This window comes from Jatropha curcas, chromosome 7 (assembly GCF_041381405.1).
Source record: "Jatropha curcas cultivar XTBG-Jc1 chromosome 7, XTBG_Jcur_1.0, whole genome shotgun sequence".
Classification (NCBI taxonomy): Eukaryota; Viridiplantae; Streptophyta; class Magnoliopsida; order Malpighiales; family Euphorbiaceae; genus Jatropha; species Jatropha curcas.
In genome coordinates this window covers 14,565,910-14,577,812 of record NC_143157.1, presented here as the reverse complement: position 1 = coordinate 14,577,812, position 11,903 = coordinate 14,565,910, and positions in this window count along the sequence as shown.

Below are 11,903 nucleotides of genomic sequence, written 5' to 3'. Positions count from 1 at the left end.
ACACTATAGATGTATATATACTTAAGATAGTATAAAAGTACATAAATCAAGAACTTTTCAGCATTTTGATAAACTGGACCTTTGCAGAGTTTTTAACACATAAGTTGACTTATGGGTCTCCAAATTGAATGAAATCAGGTTCATTAGAAAGCTAAGACAAAATTCTACAAATGTTCAGAAGGGACCACAGCCCAGATCACAAAGTAAGATAGCAAACAAAAGCTCAGAACACAGACCAACAGATCAGACCTGATTCAGCAGAACCAAGTCCAATGTTTCTTGAATTCCTACTTCACCAAACACTCAAATGAAACCAATCTAGAACAAGAGAATTCTAAAGACACAGGGAAACAACGTTTATGAAGAACTCAGAACCTAATCTTGTCATTATAGTGGTCAAAATGGGCACTCAATTTAGTAATGCATGTGGCCCGACACAACAGAGTCAGTTTGGGTGTTTCAGCCATAAGTTGAGCTATGTAAATCCAATTTGGACACAAGAGGATGGGTTGGAAAGATATGAATTAAAGCTATAACTTTTATGAAGAACATAAAACGTTATTTGGCCATTTGAGTGGTCAAAATGGACAATCATTTCGGATAGACAGGTAAGACATCATAACAGAACCAGTTTTGGTATTTAAATCATAAGTTGAGCTACAAGTATTGGAATTAGACATAAGAATATGTTTTGGAAAGCTGAGAAATAGATCTACAACTTTCATGAAGAAGTCAGAAACAAATGGGAAGTATAAAGGGGTCAAAAATGAGTTCCAATCCCACGGCAGAACACATCTCATATTAAAATTCAGCAATTTCAACAAAACATACAAAGTTCCCAAAATATATTCAAAACCCTAACCATGTAAAAACAACTTAAAAAAGTGAAATTATGATTGCACTAACCTTATTAACAAGCTTGAAAAAGCTTGGAAAGCCTTACTCCTTGGCTTTCTCTTTACCCTTTGAGGATGGTTCTCCAACCTCTTCAAAGCATGAAAAATCAACATTACAAGCAAAACTTGACAAAAGAAATAGTTGGAGCATGATTTAATGCATCAATAACATGTCTAAACCATGAATTCTACTTAACAATTCACAAAACTCAAAAACCACAACTTACTTGCTTCAATGGTAACTTCACTTCTCTTTGCTTTTAATCACCAAACTCAACTTCTACTTCTTAATTCTTAAGGATTAAGTACTAATCTATGGTTTAATTAGGTAGTTTGGTGGTAAATTTGGAGGTAAGAAAATGAAGAAAATGAAAGAAGAAGGAAGAAGATGAAAATGGCGTGGAGAAGAGAAGAGAAGAAAACAAAACGTGTTGTGGTGTTACTTTAAGTGCCAAAGTCAAATTTGACTTCCAAATTTCATGTCAAATGTGTGGCTAAGATCAAGTCCTAAGTAATCTCATCCAATGGCTCTAAATATTTCTCAAATAAATCTCTTCTACTTCTTATTTAACTCCACCAATTAATTAAATGAACTCCACTAAAATAATTCCTCATTTATTTCTTAATATACCACACTAGAAATATTATGCATTTAATACATAAACTTTCCAAAAATATTCATTAAATATTTTCTACCCACCTAAATCATGCAAACATGCTCCAAAAATAGTAAATAAAATATTAACTATGCATAGTAATTTTTCCGGACTAAAATAATACCAAGTCCCGGACCGATGGTACTATTCACAGACCGGTAAATCACTATTACCGATACTAAGAGAAAAATCAGTCTGTTACAATTAAATTCTTGCTATTTAGTTTAATGTTTATTATTATTGTTTTAACCCATTATTTATTAATCTTGTATCATTTACATTCATCATATTCATGCTTGTTGAATGATTGATTGTATTTTGATTTTGTTATTAATCTGTGCTTCTATGAATATTTCTTATTCCTTATTCCTTATTTTCGTTGTTTATGGTTTGGGATTATGATTTAATTTTATTGCAAAATGTAAAGGGACCATAAGGATTCCAATTATTGCTTGTTTTGTAATAGTTAATTTATGGGCATTAGGAAATTTGGAGGGTTTAAGGGTAGATTGTATTTTAGGAATGGTTGTATTCTTTTCTCCTCCCCCTTTCTTTGTGGATGCTTACTTTATGTTCTATACTTGCAATAATGTGTAATGAATGACATAATTTTCCAAAAATTGCTTTAAACTGTTTTTCATCTCAATTAAGAGCTAACCTTATTATTAGTTAGTGTAAATTAATGGACAACGAGGAGGCTAGTTTAACATGGCGAAATGGGTGCCTAACACCTTCGCATTTCGTACCTAACTCTTGAGCCTGTCTCTGGTTTGAAACCGGATTAGTCGATTTCAAAGAATTGACTAACTCGAAAATTTTCCCTAATAAGGGTGGCGACTCCAAAATTTAATAAAACTCTTACTAAAGTAAGAGAACCACTTTCTGAGGATTAAACGGGTTTAACAAAAGAAAACCAATTTCTAAAAGAAAACGAATCAAGCCCGTTCGATTCAGTTCTTTCCAAATCTTTTGGGAAAAACCACGCATCCTTAGCCTGGCGACTCCACTGGGGATCGAACCTAAAATCTCTGGTTTCAGTTTTGGGTTCGAATAAGTGAGTTAACTTTAAAAGTTGTCCAATTGTTCACAATTGTGAATAATGTTATTGACTCTAAAATTGAGTTTACTTTTTGTACTTATAAAATGTCATTCATGCATTTATCTCTTCTTTATCTCCTTTTTACCCTAAACCCTAAAGGTGATATTGGGGGTTGTGGTCCTTACACTTTACTCGACTGTTTTGATCCGCCACTAACATACATCACCCATAAGTCAAGTACCATTTGGTATATCAAAAGAATTTGCACAATCTATTATCACCTTTTGTTTATAACCAAAGCAAAAGGGAGGAAACAACCAATTCTCGCTTATGGAACCCAAGACCTAATAAATCCGACCTAAGCTCATGTAGTTGACCCTAGTTCCATCCTCTAGGTTCACCTTAATAATATTTGATTGAAGCATTCATCTAATAAATGCGAGGGGCATCGGTCCGAAACCCCATAATGGTTTGTGGGCCCAACCTATATGTCCTAGGGTTAGAAAAGACTTTGACCTCGAATCGTGTGTGGGGGATATAAGGGTGGAGATCATGCATTTCCTAATTCCCATCCCCTTTGCTTATATATAATTGCTATGATTGTGTTGTGCTTCATCCATGCATCATTTAATGTGTTTTCCTTTAGCCATTTAGGTATAGTCCATCATGGCTTGATCCTGACGATCAAAGCGCCAAAGGGTGAAAGACTTAAGAGAAGTGTTGGAGGCAAAACAAGCTAAAGAGCTCTTTCCAATTGTGACTATAAGGCTGAGACCTAAATGCCTAAGGGGGAAGCTTCCGATTCCAACTCCAACAAAGGAAGACAATTTAGAAGAGGTTCATCAACTCTTGCTTGAGATAAAACAAGCGCAACTCAAAGCCATGACCCTTTTCCAAGGTGTGGAGGTGCGATTCACTCTCATGCCAATATCGCCAACCACCTTGTCGAAATCGGGCACTTCACTTTATAGGATACGAAGCCATATCAAACCTCTTAGGCTTTAAGGTTTCAAGTATTGTAAATATTAGTTAGGGCCTAAAAAGAACAATGAATGTAAGTAACTCACTTTTGGAAAAGTAATGAAATGAGCATATTTTGAGCCAAATCTTATTAATGCCAAAGAGAGAAAAATCTCAATTGTATATAAATAAAAGACCCGGCTCAAGTATATTATGCTTGAGGCAAAAAGTAAGGGATATGAAAAATAAGAAAAAGAAATAAGCAATAAGGCATTATAAATATTTGGCTATAAAATAGGGCATGTTTTGCTCCTAATACTTCTCAATAACCTTTCTTCGATTTTGGATTTGTGCAGTCGTGATAAAGCCACAATGGAGTATAACATTAGTCGCATCTCACGATGTTGTGATTGTATGGTCGCATTTTTGTATGCTATGACATATTCATGCATACATGCATCATGACGTGTTTTCTGACATTTATTTTGTGCAGTTAAGATAGCACCACACAGAGAAAAAGCACTAAAAGCAGTTAGTTGGTTAAGAGTTGATAATTGGTTCATTAGAGTTGAAGAGAACCTTCAACCGCCTTTGATTTACCAAGTTCAGTTTCTTCCAGTCCGTTGGGCTCCTGCTTTGAGATTGAAAATTCTTCAGTTTAAATAGATTTGTCAGTTCTAGCTTTTACTTCTGCTAATAAAATGGCTAGGCCACGCATTCCCATTTCTGAAGTTGAGAAGATGATTGAGAAAATAGTGGCGTTTAGCCTCGAAAAGCTCTTACACTCTGACAAGGGAAAAGAGAAAGTGGTAATTGAAGATGACGAAAGGGCTAAGGATAAGTCTGAGAAGAGAGAACACGTCAACTACACTTGGCAAGATGACGAGTTTTTTAAAAAGACATCTGCTAAGAAGGCTAAGTCTGAGCCGGTCATCTCGGAAGAATTCGAGAAGCTAGATAAGAAGCTCGAGAAATTGCATGTCTTCATGAAGTCCAAGGGAATGGACCAATACATGGATATAAATGATGACGATGATGAGGAATTAGAGCTGAGGCAAGCTATCCCAGTGACCTCTAAAATGCCAAAGGTGGCAAAGTACTATAGAAATTGTGACCCCCAAGGTGCACCTCATGCAGTACAAGTCGATAATGGAGTTGGTGGGTCTACTGTCAAGGGCAATCTTGAAGATATTCCTAATGTCCTTGGATGGGTCTACCCAAACTTGGTACTACAATCTCAACAAGAAAGTGAGAAGAGATTGGAATGAACTTATAATGGTTTTCCTCAAAGAATATGATTACAATCTCTAAATGAGCATCAATTTGAGGGATTTAGAAGCGAATATGCAAAAACAAGATGAGACTTTCACTGATTATATGGCTAGATGGGGGGCCAAGGTCACACAGATGAGGAACCGTCTGCACACCAAGGAATAGATCAAGATATTTATCAAGGGGACTCTGCCGACTTCCGTGAGAAGCTGTAATATATGCCATTGACTGAGTTTTCTCAACTATATGAGGTGGGGACTACCATCGAAGGTAAGATTAGGGAGAACAAGAAGTATGGGAACCATGCTGGAAATTTCAGCAAGTCTGGTTTTCAAGGGTCCAGTCAGTCAGCCAAGATTCCAAGCACCAATAAGAACACAACAACTATCGCTCTAGACTTGAGAGTTACTAATGTGCCACAAAGGAGATTCTCCAACTTTGTCACTCCTCTTTCCAAAGTGTTTGAGAAAGTAAAAGCAGTGGGTCTGTTACAATCGCTTGCACTAAGACCTCCTACAACAATTCTACTAAGGAATTTTGATCAGAATACTTATTATCACTTCCACCAAAGTTAGGGCCATACAATTGACAATTGCTTGAGATTAAGGCATTCAATCCAAGATTTAATTGACAATGGCAAAGTTACTGATCCTGAAAATTCAAGGCCGAGAACACGGACTAATCCACTTCTTAATTTCTGTAACGTGCCACCTCCTAAAAACTTATATATCATTGAGTCTGGAAAGAATCCCGAGGAGGTGCTGGCCAAATTTGAGGAAGAGGAGGAAAGGGACAGGGAGATGCTATTAGAATAGATATATGTTATGGTGGTCAATGTCTGGGACAGTGATGAGGAATGGATGGAGCAAAGTAAGCAAGTCTGGGTTGAAAGTGATGAAGAGGTAGTGGTAAATCCTGTTATTCTGGATATGGAGTATTGAGGATGAAGGAGAAGCAAGAACTGTAAGCCATATGACCCGGAGTGGTTGGATCTATTAGCCAGACATGATCAAGCCTTGCGAGGAGAAAGGAAAGGTAAGCTCATCGGGTGTGCCAAAGATAGAAACTGAGGATGATGCTCTGATCAAACAAATGAAGAGAACCCATGCAAATGAAAGCATGTGGGACTTGCTAGTATTGTCAAAATAGCATCGAGAAGCTTTGCTAAAAGCCATGGTAGAGATTCCGGTTTCATCATCCATTTCTCTAGCTAATTTTGTGGGGATAGTGCAACATAATCCCCTCACTATCACCTTTTCTGATGATGAAATTCCTCCCGAGGGAAGGAATTACACCAAGGCACTATTTATAAAAGCCGAGGTCAGAGGGAGAGTTACTGGGAATGTGATGATAGATGACGAGTCAACCCTAAATGTATGTCCATTGAAGTTGCTTTCTAAGTTCAGGATGGAATTGTCTGATTTGGAGCTTTCTGATGTTGTGATTAGAGCCTACGATGACTCAAAGAGACAATTTGAGTGTATCTTCAAAATTATGGTCAAGGTGGGGCCAATAGAAAAGGAAACTGAGTTCATTATAATTGATATCCCCCAGCATTTGCCCTACTCTTGGGGCCCCAATGGCACATTCCTTGGGAGGAGTACCATCAACGCTACACTAGAAATCAAATTTCCTTTCAATGGTGAAGTCATCACCATTCGAGTTGCAAGTGAAAGAAGTGTAGCTATGCTCAACATGGACAAGTAAGTAATCCTCCCATGGACCGATTTTCATATTTCTGTTTTGAGCATTGATATGGGGCCCACTGTCTCCAACATCATGAAAAGAATGATCTATGAAGAAGGAAAAGGGCTGGGAAAGAATCAGTAAGGCATTACAGAGCTACATGACATCCACACTCAGAGAAATCTCATGTGCTTAGAGTACAAAATTAGGAGCACACCATTGAATACATATGGCTGGTTAGACATGAATGGATGATTCATCCATTCGAGTGAGCATTCCTCTCCATGTCTACCGATAGAACCTTTTGAGCACAAAGGGAAGACGTAGCCAAGTCTTCAGATCTTTGCAGATGTGACTGATATCTTAGCGGTTGAGCCTAAGGAACCAAAGTTTGAGTTAGAGGAACACTACAAAAAAAACTTCAAATTGCGACCGATTTTTGCGACCGACAAAAATCGGTTGCAATATTGATACCAATTTGCGACTGATTGGCAAACAGTCGCAGATTTTAGCGCGGAAAACTCGCGCGAGTTTGCCTTTCTGTTTGCGACTGAATTAATACTCATTTGCGACCGATTTTGCGACCTCTTTGCGACCAACTTTGTTTCTGTCGCAAAAATGGGCGCGTCAAAAAAAGCGATACAATCTGAGACCGAAATGAGATAAAATTGCGACCGATATTTTGCGACCGAATATTTTAGTCGCAAATCGGTCGCAATTTTTTTCGGTATTAAAACGACGTCGGACAATTAAAAATTGTGACCGATTTAAATGAAGTTTGCGACCGATATGTCGGTCGCAAAGTTTAGGGCTTTAAACGCGCCCTCTCCTTTTCCTTTCTTCTTCTTTCTCTCTTCTCCTTCTCCTCTCCTCCCCTCCGTCCGCAGCGCCGCTCCAGCCCCTCCTGAGAACGCTCCAGCCCCTGTGACGCAGCCACCGACGCTCTGGTCACTCCTCTACGCCGTTCGCCACCGTTTGGACAGCATTTGAGGTAAGCCGGTTTCCATTTTATTTTTTTCGAACTGTTTTTTTTTTTTTTTTTTTTTTTTTTGCGATTTTTGTGTTTTTGTATTATTCTGTGAATCAAAACGGTAAAGTCAATAACATGTTCCTAATGTGCTTCTTGGCTAAGAACATAATCACATTTGTTCTCTTTGTTCCCTAGTGGTGAATCCTTAGTCATCCTATAAGCTTTTGTTATTAGCGTATATAGTCATCATCTCCATTAAGAATTATGTTTTATCTGTTTTGCTCAGTGATTTAGAGATTAGCAGTTAATTACTAACTTAAATATCAACTCAAATCAAACATTATTCTGAAACTAGTTGCTTTAGTCAGTGATTTAGAGATTAGCGTATTAAACATTAACTCGAATAAAATCATAATCCGTACCTAGTTGGGTTGGGGTAGAGATTTCTGTTTTCCAGGATAGAGAGATTAACCTGTAATCATCATTAGGTGCAAATGAGCATAGGTTTGGTCCCCATGAAGTCTCCTGTTGGTGAAAATTAAGCTAGGCGTGGGTTATTTCATGACGCGGTGGGGCCTTTAGTCACAGCCACTGCTATGTTCAAAATCTGCTTTCAAGTAAAAAAAGGGATCTTGTTCTTGTCACAGATTTACCCATCTCATGAATACCAAGTAAACTAACTGATTATTCACATTCCCAACATTCATAGGAAAATCTGGCCTGCTCAAACTAACCAGCTTACATTGTCTTCTGCTAAAGAGGGAAGAAAGCTGAACCCAAAAAGAAACAGAGACTACTACTGCCTCTGAGTTCATATATCCCATGTTCTTTTTTTTTTTCCTATGACTAGAATTTAAAAAAAAAATAGAAACAAAAATAAAAAAGAAATAGTGCTATTCAGGCTTCAACTTTTATATTTTCCTAACTTTCTCTTTCCATGCATTCGTACCAAATTTAAACCTCCACCCATAAAAAACAAAATGGAACCCAGATAGCACTATTTTAGATAAAAAAAAAAAAAAAAAAGGGAAGATATATTTCACTCTTGGTGGTGATGTTGGTGAAACTGTTGCTGATCGCGTTGGCGACTCCACTCTTGGATTATCCCTTGGAGGTGATAAATTCAGCTTCAACTCAAGCTTTGGTCCTCCATTACCGTTTCTTCTATTCATCTTGTTTTTGTTCTTTGTGTAGTATATTTCACCTGTCTAAAAACAGAGCAAGTTAGAGTTCAATTCATCAACTAAAATACATATATTAAGTAAACAAATTGCAGGACTGTAAAATTGCAAACTCAAGCCTTCTAGAAGCCTAATACTAAAACAACAAATTAATTAATTAAAACACAAAAAGAAAGGAAAAGAAAAGAAAAGAAACAGAGACATACTCTTTGTATATATATATATATATATATATATATATATATATAATTACATATATATATAAATGTCATATTACTAGTGAGTATTTTGTAATTTGGAGAAAATAGAACTTCTCTTAAAACATAAAATAGGAAAATAGAACATAAACAAATCTTCAGCAAATAAAAACAATAAATTACCTAATTTGGAGAAATTGCTAGACACCTATAAGAGTTTTGCTTAATAATGTGTACGTTTATATATTTGTGTTTTATTTTTTTGGTGCTTACAACTTGTGTTTTGCTTACAACTTTAGAATATTTTTCTTTAGAATATTTTTTCTTTATTATAGATGTTATTGTCGTTATTATTCTTAAATATGTTTTTATTAAATGAATGATGAGTTTGGATTGGAGGCCTAGTAGTGGCCATTTTGCCTTTGGAGAATGTTGATATGTTATAGAAGTGTTTATTGAAGTGTCATTGTATTTGAGATTTGATTGTGTTGTGCCGAAATGCTGCCGAATTTTTTTCAATAAATTCAATATGTAGAATAGTACACTTACCTTTATTATAGTAGGTATATATATATATATATATATATATATATATATATATATATATATATATATATATAACCTTTGTATTGAATAAATGAACTTAGTTATTTTACATTTATATATAGTTCCCCCTTATTATAGAAATAACCTTAGTTAGTTATAAGTGTAAATTGAACATTACATTAGTGGCATGTTTTAAGGCTAGATCAGACTAATGCAATTACATATAATTTACCCTTGATAAACACATTGTTAATTAGGTAAAAAAAATGCGAAATAATCGAGATTGGATGTACTGGAGGTTCGAGGTCAATGGGATATTAAGACAAGAGTTCCTGCACGGATTGGAGGCGTTCAAACAGTTTGCAGTTGGTAATCCCAATTTTATGGATGGGAATAAGTTGAGGTGTCCATGTAATCACAAGAAGTGCCGAAATCGAGCCTTCTTAGACATCGATACAGTGAAACTTCATTTGTGCAAAAATGGGTTCGTGGAAAATTATTACGAATGGATACATCATGGTGAAGCTCGAGTTGCCAGTGGGTCAGGCCACTCCATTCCGGTAAGTTTAGAAGTTCAGCCTTATCAATTTCTGTATGGTAATCAATGCAATGATATGGTAATTGATGCGAGTAGAGTACAATGTGATTGGGATAATATGGAGGAATCGCCAAATGTAGCAGCACAACAATTGTTTGACATGCTAAGTGCAGCTAACATTGAACTGTGGCCTGGATGCAAGAATCATTCAGTTCTGTCTGTTGTTGCACGATTACTACACATGAAAGCAGAGCACCATTTTTCAGAAAGGTGTTACGATGATTTTGTTCAGTTAGCAAAAGAAATGTTGCCTGAAGGCCATTCAATGGTTGATAATTTTTATCAGACAAAAAAATTAGTTCGGGGATTGGGACTACCGGTAGAAAAGATTGATTGCTGCCGTAATAATTGTATGATATTCTGGGGTGTTGACTCGGAATTCAGAGAATGCAAGTTTTGTAATCTTCCAAGATATCAACGGCGCGGTCAAGGGACTGGTAGAGTACAAAGGGAGAAGGCTTTGAAGAAGATGTATTATTTCCCTCTTGTTTCTCGCCTTCAAAGGTTATATGCATCAAAGGCGACAGCTGAACACATGACATGGCATGCTTTGCATGAATATGAGGATGGTATAATGACTCATCCGTCAGACTCTGAAGCGTGGAAACATTTTGATAACATTCATCCTCTGTTTGCTGCTGAAATGAGAAACGTGAGATTGGGGCTTTGTACTGATGGGTTTCAGCCGTTTGGCCAATCAGGACAACAATATTCATCATGGCCTATCATTGTGACACCATATAATCTACCACCGACAATGTGTATGAAAGATGAATATATGTTTTTGTGTGTTATTGTTCCTGGGCCTACTAATCCAAAACATAAAATTGATGTGTTTCTGCAACCTTTGATGGCCGAACTTAATTATTTATGGGAATATGGGGTTGAAACATTCGATATTTCGACCAATCAGAATTTCATAATGCGGGCTGCTTTGCTTTGGACCATCAGTGATTTTCCAGCTTTTGGAATGTTATCTGGGTGGAGTACGACTGGCAAATTGGCTTGTCCTCACTGCATGGAAAACACTGATGCATTTACACTAAAGAATGGAGGTAAACAATGTTAGTTTGATTGTCATCGCAAATTCTTACCGGAATCTCACCCTTGGAGGAGAAATCGACAATGCTTTAGAAAGAACACGACTATTGTTGAACCCCCTCCACCTGTGAAGTCTGGAGCACAAATATTACAAGAAATTGAAGATCTGGGGCTTATGAAAGTTACAGAGGTTGGTGCAGATGAGGTAAATACAAGAATTGGCAAGAATAGCGGGTGGAAAAAGCGAAGCATCTTCTGGGATTTGCCATACTGGAGTTCACTTCTTATCCGTCATAACCTTGATGTCATGCACATAGAAAAAATGTGTTTGAAAATCTATTCAACACTGTCATGAACATTGAAGGGAAAACGAAGGACAATGCAAAAGCGAGAGCAGACATGAAGGAAATTTGTCGTCGACTAGAACTCGAGCAATCTGTACTTACTGGTAAGTTTCCGAAGGCATGTTATTGTTTAGATAAACCCCAAAGGCAATTATTGTGCGAATGGTTACGATCATTAAGATTTCCAGATGGCTACTGTTCAAATATGGGTAGATGTGTGGACATGAGGAAGTACAGACTGTTTGGCATGAAAAGCCATGACTGCCATGTTTTCATGCAAAGATTGATCCCTGTGGCATTCCGGGAATTATTACCAGGAAAAATTTGGGAAGCAATGATAGAATTGAGTCAATTTTTCAAGGAATTGACGATGACTGTTATCCGATGCGATGATATGGACCAATTAGCGCGAGACATCCCAGTAGTGATGTGCAAGTTGGAGCGAATTTTTCCACCCGGCTTCTTTGATTCTATGGAACATCTGCCGGTTCATTTGCCCTATGAATGTCGTTTAGCA